Below are 11,000 nucleotides of genomic sequence, written 5' to 3' on the forward strand. Positions count from 1 at the left end.
TTATGCCATTAATCTCTTGGGTGGTGAACGCGCTGAACCCATCTTTAAGGAGGAGGATTTTGCATATTATTTGTCATGCTACATCTCAGATTATTGTAGCGAGTACCACTGGGGATCTAGGCTTTGCTATGCCGTGTCACAATAAATTATCATTATATTTTTTTCTCTCAAGTTTGTTCAGGACATGTCTAGTTATTTGCATAACAATGTGAAACAATGAATATTGATATTTACTTGGATGAGAGTTTTTCCTGCCATAGATAAAGGAAACGGTATATGCCTTCATGACAATTAATGACTTGTCTGGATAAATTCATTCTTCGTGTGACTTTGATTTCTTCATTTTCCTGTCTAATTTCACATGATTTTAGTTTACACCCGAAATGCTGGAATCTCGCAAACCACTGGCATGATTACATGTGCCCTGCTCATGCGCAACCAAGATGAATTTTTAGAAGACCGTATGTTATGATGATTTGGCTCTCCTTAGCTTGATACAGTATGGTCGACTTTATGGCCGTCATCATCTTTTTCTCTAGACTAGAAGCAACAGGCACTCCTGCCGGTTTCACGGGACAGCCATCTAGCGTTAAGTGTTCATAGTCTTATGTAAGTGAATGTATTCATATTCCCAAGGCTGAGCTTGCCTCCATGAGTGATGTTGCATAGACTGTAATAGGGATGCAAGTAAACCCGCCATTAAAGCCGCTTCATCTGTAAGCTGCGGTCAAGTCTAGACATTAGAGAAAAGTACTTGCAGGGCCAGGCATTGCTCTCATGTTCACGTACGGAGGAATCCCAGGTCCATCATGATCTGCCTGGTGCGGTCCTTCTCCATTGTCAATGGTGAGGGGAAGTCGTTTAAGTTGTGTTATATACTTGTGTATTTGTAGGTTCGGTTGAGAATTGATCCGGTTCTATCTCTTTGTACAGCTAGCGTACGAGCCTATCCCAAAGGACCTACCTCTCTTGTACATCGTATGCTATATATTAACATGCACGAGTTCCCGCGGTCGATTAAGCAAACTCTTTTAACCATTTTTTTACAAAGTGGAATATATAGGAAAATGAAACAGATTCTCCCTCGATCTCCCCCAGTCCACATGACGAACAAATTTATCCAAACAAGACCTTAATTGTCATAAACTCATAGCTTCGCCTTTCCTTCATTTAACACTGGAAAACTCTGGTCCTACTAAATATTAGAGTTCAGTACTTTACATTGTGTGCAATGAGTAGATATATAAAACTAGAGAGAGTTTGAAGATAAGTTATCAATCAGTAATAAATGCATTCTCTATTATAATCTCTGACGTAGCATGATAAACAATATGCGGCATCATCCTTCGCAAACTTGTGCTCAACATGTCCACCGCCCAAAAGCTCAATGGCATAAATAGGATCATCTTTGGGGCTCAGATAGCACAGGTACGCGGTGTCACCGTTGATGTTGGGAGACACTCCAGCAGCCGCCATGAGCGAGCGCCTCCTGCCAAGAAACAAGACCTTCCCGCTGAGCCCATGCAAGGCCACCGTTTTCTTTCCATCAAAGTCCACTTGATTTGATACACGCCGCATGATGTAAGGGTGCACTGAATATGGTGTTCAGGGCGAGCGCGAAGACAAAGGATCAACTCTCCATTATTTTCCACCAGGAACATCCGGGTTCGCTCTTCGTACATTGGGATTTTGAAAGCGTCTGTGTGTGTCTTGTGGTCTGCGACTGCCACGAGCTGTGGTGGCTGGTTCGCCGGAGTCGTAGTTTCTACCAGCGAGATGTTCCTCGACGTGGCGCAGTAGACGCGGCCTGCAAAGGGCAATATCGACATGATCCGGTCACGAGAATATACCCGCGTCCAGCGCTCGTCCCCGGGCTTGGCGACAGCCAAGCAGAATGAGCGGAATTGAAGCACGATCGTGTCGTCATCAGCGAGGCCCGTGGCACGCAGCTCGAGGCAACCAAGGGTCTCCGCTCTACTGTCCAGCAGTGAAGCTGCGCCTGGAAGCTTGGTGGCTTGTCCTGTCAGCGGGTTAAGGAGCTGGCCGTCGTGGTTGCCGAGGAGAAGAACTGGGAGCGCCTTGTGGACAGACTTGCCGGTGAAGACGTTGAACAGGCGTCGCCGATCACCGACGTTGAATGTTTCGGGTAGCATGATCCACCGCCGGGGATGGAACCGTCGATCCAGGACGCTTTGTGCGCGCAGGTGGGCGGAGCACGCGCGCCACGCCCTGCACGCCGTGCGGAACCGGACAAAGTCGACCACGTCGTTGCGCAGGACGTGCTCGGGGACCAACCCTGCCGGTCCGGCGTCAAGGCCCGCCCAGTCCCTCCAGAGCTGCGTGGGCGATGAGCACCGGACAACGCCATGTTTCGATTGCCTTGTGTGGCCGCTAGGTCGTGGGATCGTCGGATAGATGAAACCTTTCAATGAGTATGAGCAGGACACCGTCCCGCATAACGGAAAGCTTTCCCTCCTGATTCGCTTGCCTTTTCCATAGTTAATTACCTACCGTATGGCACGTAGATTGTTGACGGGTTCCCCTTTAAAATTTGTAAGAAAAAGTCCAAAATAAACCTTCAAGTTGTAGATGAAAGCTAAACCAAACCCCGAACTTTGAATCCCGGAAATTGGCACTCTAAACTTGCAATACCGGTCTATTTTGGACCCTAGACCTGTTTGGCAAATTGGGAATAGTATAATCCCGGCCGGGATAACCAGCTACTCTCACGGACAAGAATCTGGGCCGGCCCACAATAACACAACAAGAATTCGTGAAGTTTAAAAAATGTTCGCACTTTCTAAAATTGTTCATAAGTTAAAAAAATATTCCTGTTTTCTATTGTTGGCACAAATTCAATTTATTTTGTGTTTTTCAGAAAATGTGTGGAATTTAAAATTCTATTCACATTTTAAAAAACTGTTTGTGATTGCCAAAAAATCACATTTGTCAAAAAATGTTCAGAATACCAACAGTTTTTCAGATGCTATGATTTTTTTTTCAGATTTTCAAAACTGTGTTACATTTTTAAAATACTTTTTCGGAATTTCTTAAACTATTTCATAAATAATGTTTTTAGAAAATGTTTTGAATTGTTGGTTGCGGAGTCGACTGGGCCGGCCTACCAGACATGAAGTGAGTTTTTTTTTTGCTTCATACGAGACGTAAAAATTCTTTCTGTCTTTTTTAACGCGCGACGTAATAATTCCAAAACAAAAAACATGCTGTGGAGTCGAACTTGGGAACTGGCATGGTTGACCTGATTTCGCTAGCCACTACACCAGACGACTATGACTGACATAATAATAGGCTGAAATTATTTAAGCAGAAACCAAAGCGTCGAACTTTGAAAACTTTTTTTAGGGGCAAACAAGTATTGAAAATGTATTTATTTCTGAAATCTTCGAACATTTCATAAAGTGTGAGAACTTTTTGAAATTTTGGAATAATTTTAAAAACCAACTACTTTGAAAAAGCGAACACCTTTTGAAACATAAACATTTTTTGAAACCTGAACAAAATATTAAAGTGCAAACACTTTTTGAAACATATTTTTTTCTCAAACCTGAACAAAATTTTAAAGTGCGAACACTTTTTGATACACAAACATTTTCTGAGTTTGTGACATCTAGAAAATACAACACATTCTAAAAAATGTATTGGCCAATTCAAACAAATATTTATATAATGTATAATAATATTCGTGTGATTAAAAAAATTCATACATTCAAAAAACTGTAACATTTCAAGAATGTTCACGAGTTTCAGAAAATGTGGTTTGGGCTTTTTTTTATAAATAAGTACAATGTAACGAAAATGTTTGCGTGTTGTAAACAAATGTGTCATAACCTTAATAGAATATACGTGACATGTAATAGAAAAAGTGTATGCGAATTTAAAAATGATGAACCATGTAAAAGAGTGTTCGTGTAGTTTAGTAAATTGTGTATTGTCATTAAGAAAATGTAAAATATGTATTTCCAAAAATATTATCATGTATTCAAAAAAGTTTTGAAAACATTTAATTTTAAAATGTCCATAATTTATTTAAAAATATCAAAAGTTTATCAAAAAATTAATTTGTGCGTTCAAAATGTACATTGGGTACTGACAAAAATTAGACGTGTGTAAAAATGAAAAAAGAAAAAGAAAACGTAAAAGAAAAAAGACTAGTGCATGCGCGAGCGGCTGCGCTACTGGGCCGGCCCAATTCAGCAAATACCGGTCAACTCCTTTCAAGGTTTAAAATAGACCGGGATTATAATGTTCGGTGTGCTGATTTCAGGGATTAAGAGTTCAAGGTTCGATTTAGTTTTCACCTACAAAATCAAGATTTGTTTTGGACTTTTTTCAAACTTGTATATAATCCAGCGTCCGACGTTCCCCGATCAACCTCGCGGCCACACCAAGACCAAGAAAGAAACATGGCACCGTCTAGTGCTCAGCGTCAACGCGGCTCGAGGGACTGGGCGAACCTGGACGCCGGACCTGCGGGGCTGGTCGCCGAGCACGTCTTGCGCAACGACCTCGTCGACCTTATCCGCTTCCGCGCGGCGTGTAAGCCGTGGCGCGCGTGCTCCGCCCACCTGCGCGCGCAAGGCGTCCTAGACCGGCGGTTCCTCCCCCGGAGCTGGATCATGCTCCCGAGAAAGTTCAACAAAGTCTACGACAGGCGGCGGTTCCTCCCCCGGAGCTGGATCATGCTCCCGAGAAAGTTCAACAAAGTCTACGACAGGCGGCGGTTCCTCCCCCGGAGCTGGATCATGCTCCCGAGAAAGTTCAACAAAGTCTACGACAGGCGGCGGTTCCTCCCCCGGAGCTGGATCATGCTCCCGAGAAAGTTCAACAAAGTCTACGACAGGCGGCGGTTCCTCCCCCGGAGCTGGATCATGCTCCCGAGAAAGTTCAACAAAGTCTACGACAGGCGGCGGTTCCTGAATGTCTCGACCGGCGAGTCCATCTACCGGAGCCTTACGGTCCCGGATCCCTGGAGCTACTACCTTCTCGGCACCACGCACGAGGGTCTCGTTCTTCTCCTGAGCAACGGCGTTAGCCAACTCCTTAACCCGCTGACTGGACAGCTCACGGGACTTCCAAGTGCAGCCACCCTGGTGGACATCGCAGCGTGCCAATGGCTATGGAATGTCGAGCTGCGTGGTGCGGGCCTCGGCGATGACGACAAAGTTGTGCTTCACCTTAACTCATGTTCCCTAGTCATCGCCAAGCCTGGTGACAAGTGCTGGACAGAAATCCATTGCCGTGTTTGGATCACGTCGGTCTTACCACTGGCAGGCTGCGTCTACTGTGCCACATCACGGAACATCTCGCTGGTACAGACTACAACCATGGCGAACCAGCCGCCGAAGCTCGTGGAGGCCGCCGGCCACGAGTTGCACAAGGAGTTCGGGTCCGTCGCCGCCTTCAAGGACCAGTTGTACGTAGGGCAAAGCTGGGTGGAGAATAATGGAGGGCTGGTCCTTTGCCACCATACTTGCCCTGAATCGCGAACCGATGAGAAGTACAGCGTCAGTGTGCATCTGGTGAACTTGAACGCGAAGAACACGGTGCCCTTGCGTGGACTGAACGGGAAGGCCCTGTTTCTGGGCAAGAGGTGCTCAGTCCTAGTGTCTAGAGGAGTGTCCCCCTCTATCAACGCTGACACCGCCTACCTCTGTTGGCCAAGGCCCAGAGATGTTCCCGTTTACGCCGTTGATCTCTTGGGTGGTGGATGTGTCGAGGCCAAATTTGAAGAGGTTGACGCTGCATATTATTTGTCATGCTACGTCTCAGATCATTCCAGTGAGTAGCACAGGAAACCCAGGTCATGTGCTCTGATTTTCTCCGGTGTAATTTTCAAACTTCTACATAGAATTGTTTCTCTTCCCCTTATTCATGATTTTTGTGGGCAGACAGAGTCTTATTTTCCATGAAGGAAAGGTAAAAGTACTGAATTGCTTAAGAGTAGATAAAACAGACAACAGCCTCATCGACCTTGTCCGACCCATAGACACGGGAAATTAGGACACTAGCTAGCTTACACACTATACAGCACAAAGGTGATTAATAATACTACAACTTAATACGGTAATACTTTTCGAAAAAACTTAATGCGATAATAAAGAGTTTCAGCTCAAGTAGATAAAAACTGAGCACAATTCACCATGCAGCCCAATGTAATGCTTCCTAGAAGAAAGCAGTGTCTCCTTGTCTCGAGACCTCGCCTACTTAGCGATTGATCCTTCCACTCCCACAGTAGATCATCGGCAACACGTGATCGGCATGATGTGGCACGCTTGGTTGGGGCATGTACAATGCATAACCTCAAGATGATGCCCCATACGCCATGTAGGATCGGATGCCTGAAAAAGTAGGTTCGAATGGAGCAGCGGGATCATTTTGGCTAAACTCAATGCTTCTATCTTTAGATCCACCAGAGGAGACCTATCTAGAAGATCATTTCCAAGGAAAGAAGCCACAAAAGAACAATCCGTTTCTAAAACGATGGCCTTGTGGAGAGTAATACCAATGTACAGCCCCGCAAGGGTCGCTCTCAGTTCCGCTTCATCCGCGCTATTGCACACCCAATATAATCCGAGGACGATATGATAACTTCTCCAGTATGGTTCCTGGCCACGACGCCCACACTTGCAGCCCTTAAAGCATCCACATAACTTCCATCAACATTAATCTTAATGATCTCCGCAGCGGGAGCCTGCCAAGTCACAAGATTCTTTCGCATATCATTAGTAAAATTTAAGCCATTCACCCTTTCTTTACCTTTGATGCTAATCTCCATCTTGACATTGGGATGACAGGACGAGAAGGACGTCCAGTAATTCTGAATGAACCTCCCCGAGTCGGAGATTTTTTCCTTTCCCTTACCAAAAATCAAATCATTCCTCAGATGCCATGCCCTCCAAAACATGAATATAATTTGCTCACGCAACGGTGGCCTTACTTGATCCAATAAGACAAGTAACCAATCCGACCCCATAAAATTAAAAAACACTTCATCTGGTAAATTCCATACCCCCCTTACCGCCAAACGTAACGCATGAGCCTTAGGACAGCTTACCAGTGCATGAAATACAGATTCATCTTCTACGCCACATATCGAGCACAGACCAATGGTAGTTTGGTGGTGTTTAACTCTGTTAACTTGAACCGCCAAACTGTGTGTCGCAGCATGCCATGCAAAAATTATGTTTTTCTAAGGGACATGAGCCTTCCAAATAATATTCCATAGCCTCCTTCACCCATTAGCAGCACCCCTTGAACTCCCTAACTCAATCATAGAGTCCTTAAGTTTGAGCGCCAACTTATACGCACTTTTAGCTGAGAACAAACCATTTTTCTCGTAGTGCCAAGCAATAAAATCTCCCTCACGGCTCACCAACAGTCAGAACACGCAACTTCAAAACTTCGTCAGCATCATGTGGAAAGAACAGATGCCGAATAAGATTCTCATCCCATCTTGTTGAGCCACCAATGAATAACTCAGACACACATTTGAGTCTAGTTCTGTTCTTTTTTGCAGAAATTTGAAGACCCGAATCTTTAGGAAGCCAATTGTCTCTCCATATATTTATATTTGCACCGTCGCGAACTCTCCAAATGACCCCCTTTTTCAGCAGCTCAATACCATGCATAATACCTTGCCAAGTAGTCGATGTCACATGAGGGAATACAGTGTCTAGCAAATACCCATGAGGATAATACTTTGCTTTCATCACCTTTGCACATAACGAGTCCGGAAAAACCAATAAACGCCAAGCCTGTTTCGCCAAAAGCGCTTGATTAAATATTCTCAAATCTCTAAAGCCCATACCTCCTTCTCCTTTTTGTCTTGTCAACTTATCCCACGCCAGCCAATGAGTTTTCTTCCTATCTTCCTGGTCACCCCACCAATTTTTTTTAATGATTTGGATAACTCTTCACAAATAGAAGCAATAAATTTAAAAATACCTATGGCATAGACCGGAAGAGACTGAACGACTGACTTAATCTGGAGCTCCTTCACACCGCTAGAAGCATATTTTTCTATCCAGTCTGAAACTCGCTTAAGAGCTTTATCTTTTGTAGATTGGAATGTACCAGCCTTCATCGGCCCTTCCGGCACAGGTAAACCAAGATATTTATCCTCAAAACCATCAGAAGTGATTTTGAGAACCACCAAGATAGAAACTTGATCTTCCGGCTACACTTTTTACCAAACAAAATGGAGCATTTATCCGGGCTTAACAATTGACCCGTCCCCTCCTCATAAGCTGGCACAATCCGTTTAATGACCAGAGCTTGCTCCAAAGAACCCTTAAAAATAGAAGGCTATCATTCGCAAATAATAAATGTGAGACCCCTGGAGCATGTCTGTTCAGCCGAAATCCTGGATAGCCCCATTCGCCGTAGCATCATGAAGTAACGACGAAAGGGCCTCGGCCACAAATAGGAAAAGGTAAGGAGACAGAGGATCCCCTTGCCTGAGGCCACAAGAAGGTTTGAACGAATCTAACATTTGGCCATTAAATGCTGAAGAGAAGTTTGAACTTCTGTTAAACGAGTGACAGGAGCTGCTAACGTTTTTACGGTGCATCATACTACCCAATATAATGAGTAGTATTAAATCAATCCAACGGTCTTGGTAATTCTTTATCAGGGGTAAATCTGTCCTTTGAGATTTAAATGTAATGATTCGGTTAACTAATTAAAATATGATCATCTGATTAATTACAATCATCGCAGTGGACAGGCTGTCGTCACCAAGCTCCGCCATCCCGACGGTGACCAGTTAACCCCTGCCGACTCAGCATGCAGGGCGCAACCCCCAACCTTCGCCATCCCAATTCCCAAAGTCGTTTGCAAGCCGCCGCCCCCACAACCTCCGCCATCCCGACGCTGCCTGCTCTCCTCCCGGTGCGCACATCAGAAGATCCTCTAGTTGAAGTGGCAAGCCTATGTCGCCACTGGATTGATTCGTTTTGCGTATTTCATCACTAACCCATCATCAATTCGCCACACACACATTCACTGGTTGGAGTAGCACAGATGCGCACCATCCATCAGCAGGCACACACATCTAACAGTGGAGAGAGAGAGGTGAAGGATCGAGTTATCTACGTGAGGGAGAGGAAGTCGTTGACATGACGAAGCAGGGAGGAAGTGATCTCAGGGCAGCGGATGGAGGTGGGTTCGTGGCCCGGGGCTCCGTGCGATTTAGAGAGCAGTTCCTGTGGGCGTGTTTGGTTGCCTGGGTGGCTCTAGCTTGCATTGCATGGGATCCTGGGTGAGTGCAGCCTGGTTGAGCTAATGCAAAGATGAGTTGAGATATGTGTTTGGTGGACTGCATGATATGGATGCACGTGACAAGCTATATACAAGAGATGTTGTTTGGTAGGCTGCATTTCAGCTCAATTCTATCATTTTTCTCTTCTAATTTCAATCATTCCAATTGAATCTGGATGATTATTCCATGGACAAAGATACCAAGCAGAACAAGCCTGGATTGAAATCTCAACCGAGCTCAAGTTTCAGTTTTATTTATCACAAAATTCTCAAACTAACCAAATCATTTTCACCAATATGGACCATTCCGCTTATAGATGAGGTAGATGGCTGGGGACACCAACCAGATCAAGAGTTGAAGGGTGACGAGATGGCTGAGCCGGAGATGGGCAGCCAGGTGGAGATGCGGTAGTGCAGTTTGAGGGGGGGAACCGCAGCGCCAGATGCTAGTTGTGGCTCGCGACGCGCAGGTGCTCACCTCCCCCTTCTTCCTCTCCATCGGTGGCGGGTGGCATGGTGAGCTCCGACGAGCTCCTCCGTAGGGCCGGATGCCGGCGGCTATGGCGGTCGGCGGTGTTGAGGCGGCGCCGCGGCGGAGAAACCCCAGGATGTCGAGGTGGGGAAGCGAGCCACCGGCGGCGGCGTGGAGCAGCACCGGCGGCGGAGATCGGAACGGTGGCCGGCGAGGGAGCTCGGTCCAGCTGCGCAAGCGGAGACTCGGACGGCGACAGCGGTGGGTTGGCGTGCTCGATCCGTTCCGTGAGAGAGAGAGAGAGAGAGAGAAAGAGAAAGGGAAACAAGAGGGTTGTGGTCGAGGCAGATGCAAACGCGGGCCTGGCTGCCCGATACGCCCGATTCCTGCGTTCCCCTCAGCCTGGCTGAGAGGGCTCGTTTTGCATCGAGCGGGCCAGGCTGGGGAGGCCGCGCAGGGAACCAATCACGCTGGAAACTGCATCGCGGGTGCGAGCCTAGTGCGAGCCAGTCATCCAAACACGCCCTATGCGTTCGAGTAGTGGCCGCCGGGCGGCGTGGCTGCGTCGTATCGCTAAGGTGTGCCTGCGTCGATAACCTCGTCGTGTCCTTCGGGAGCTGAGTTTGATTTGTAAATTACCCAAAATACCCTTAATGCCTTGATATACTGCACAAACTGTGCGGTAGTATTGGTCAATCCGGTGCGTTGGTCCACTAAAATGGATGGCCCATATATCTTAGATGTACCGTGAAAGGTCTCCAGAGGAAACCGTAGAGTAGCTTCTCTTGCCCGTGGCGGGATCGCCGGTGTTACGCTTGGTGGCGATGACGTTCTTGACAGAGCGGTTGTTGATCCCGTCGGTGCCGAGACGGTAGGTATTACGTGCCGCGGCGGTCATGGCAGATTGCGAGCGTGTGTTTCAGCGACCGTGTCCCCGACCGGAGCACGCGTGCCGCGCTCGCGCTCCGTTCACGTTGCGGCCTGCGCGTCGGTACGTGCAGGCGGCCGGCGTGCGTGACATACGTGGTGAACCGAACGCGCTCGCGCTCACGATCGGTTAACAGAAGGCGCTGGGTTGGCCAGTCAACCGGTGCGTGCGTACCCGGTTCGCGGGCGGGCTGGATACATGGACGCACCACGGCGGAGCAGTCCGAGAGCGACCGCTTCGTGGCTGGCTATCGTCAACACGGACCGACATGCCCGCGTCCAAATCCTGAAATCCAACTGCGCATAGTACGTCACGCACACC

This window comes from Triticum aestivum, chromosome 6B (genome assembly GCF_018294505.1).
Source record: "Triticum aestivum cultivar Chinese Spring chromosome 6B, IWGSC CS RefSeq v2.1, whole genome shotgun sequence".
Classification (NCBI taxonomy): Eukaryota; Viridiplantae; Streptophyta; class Magnoliopsida; order Poales; family Poaceae; genus Triticum; species Triticum aestivum.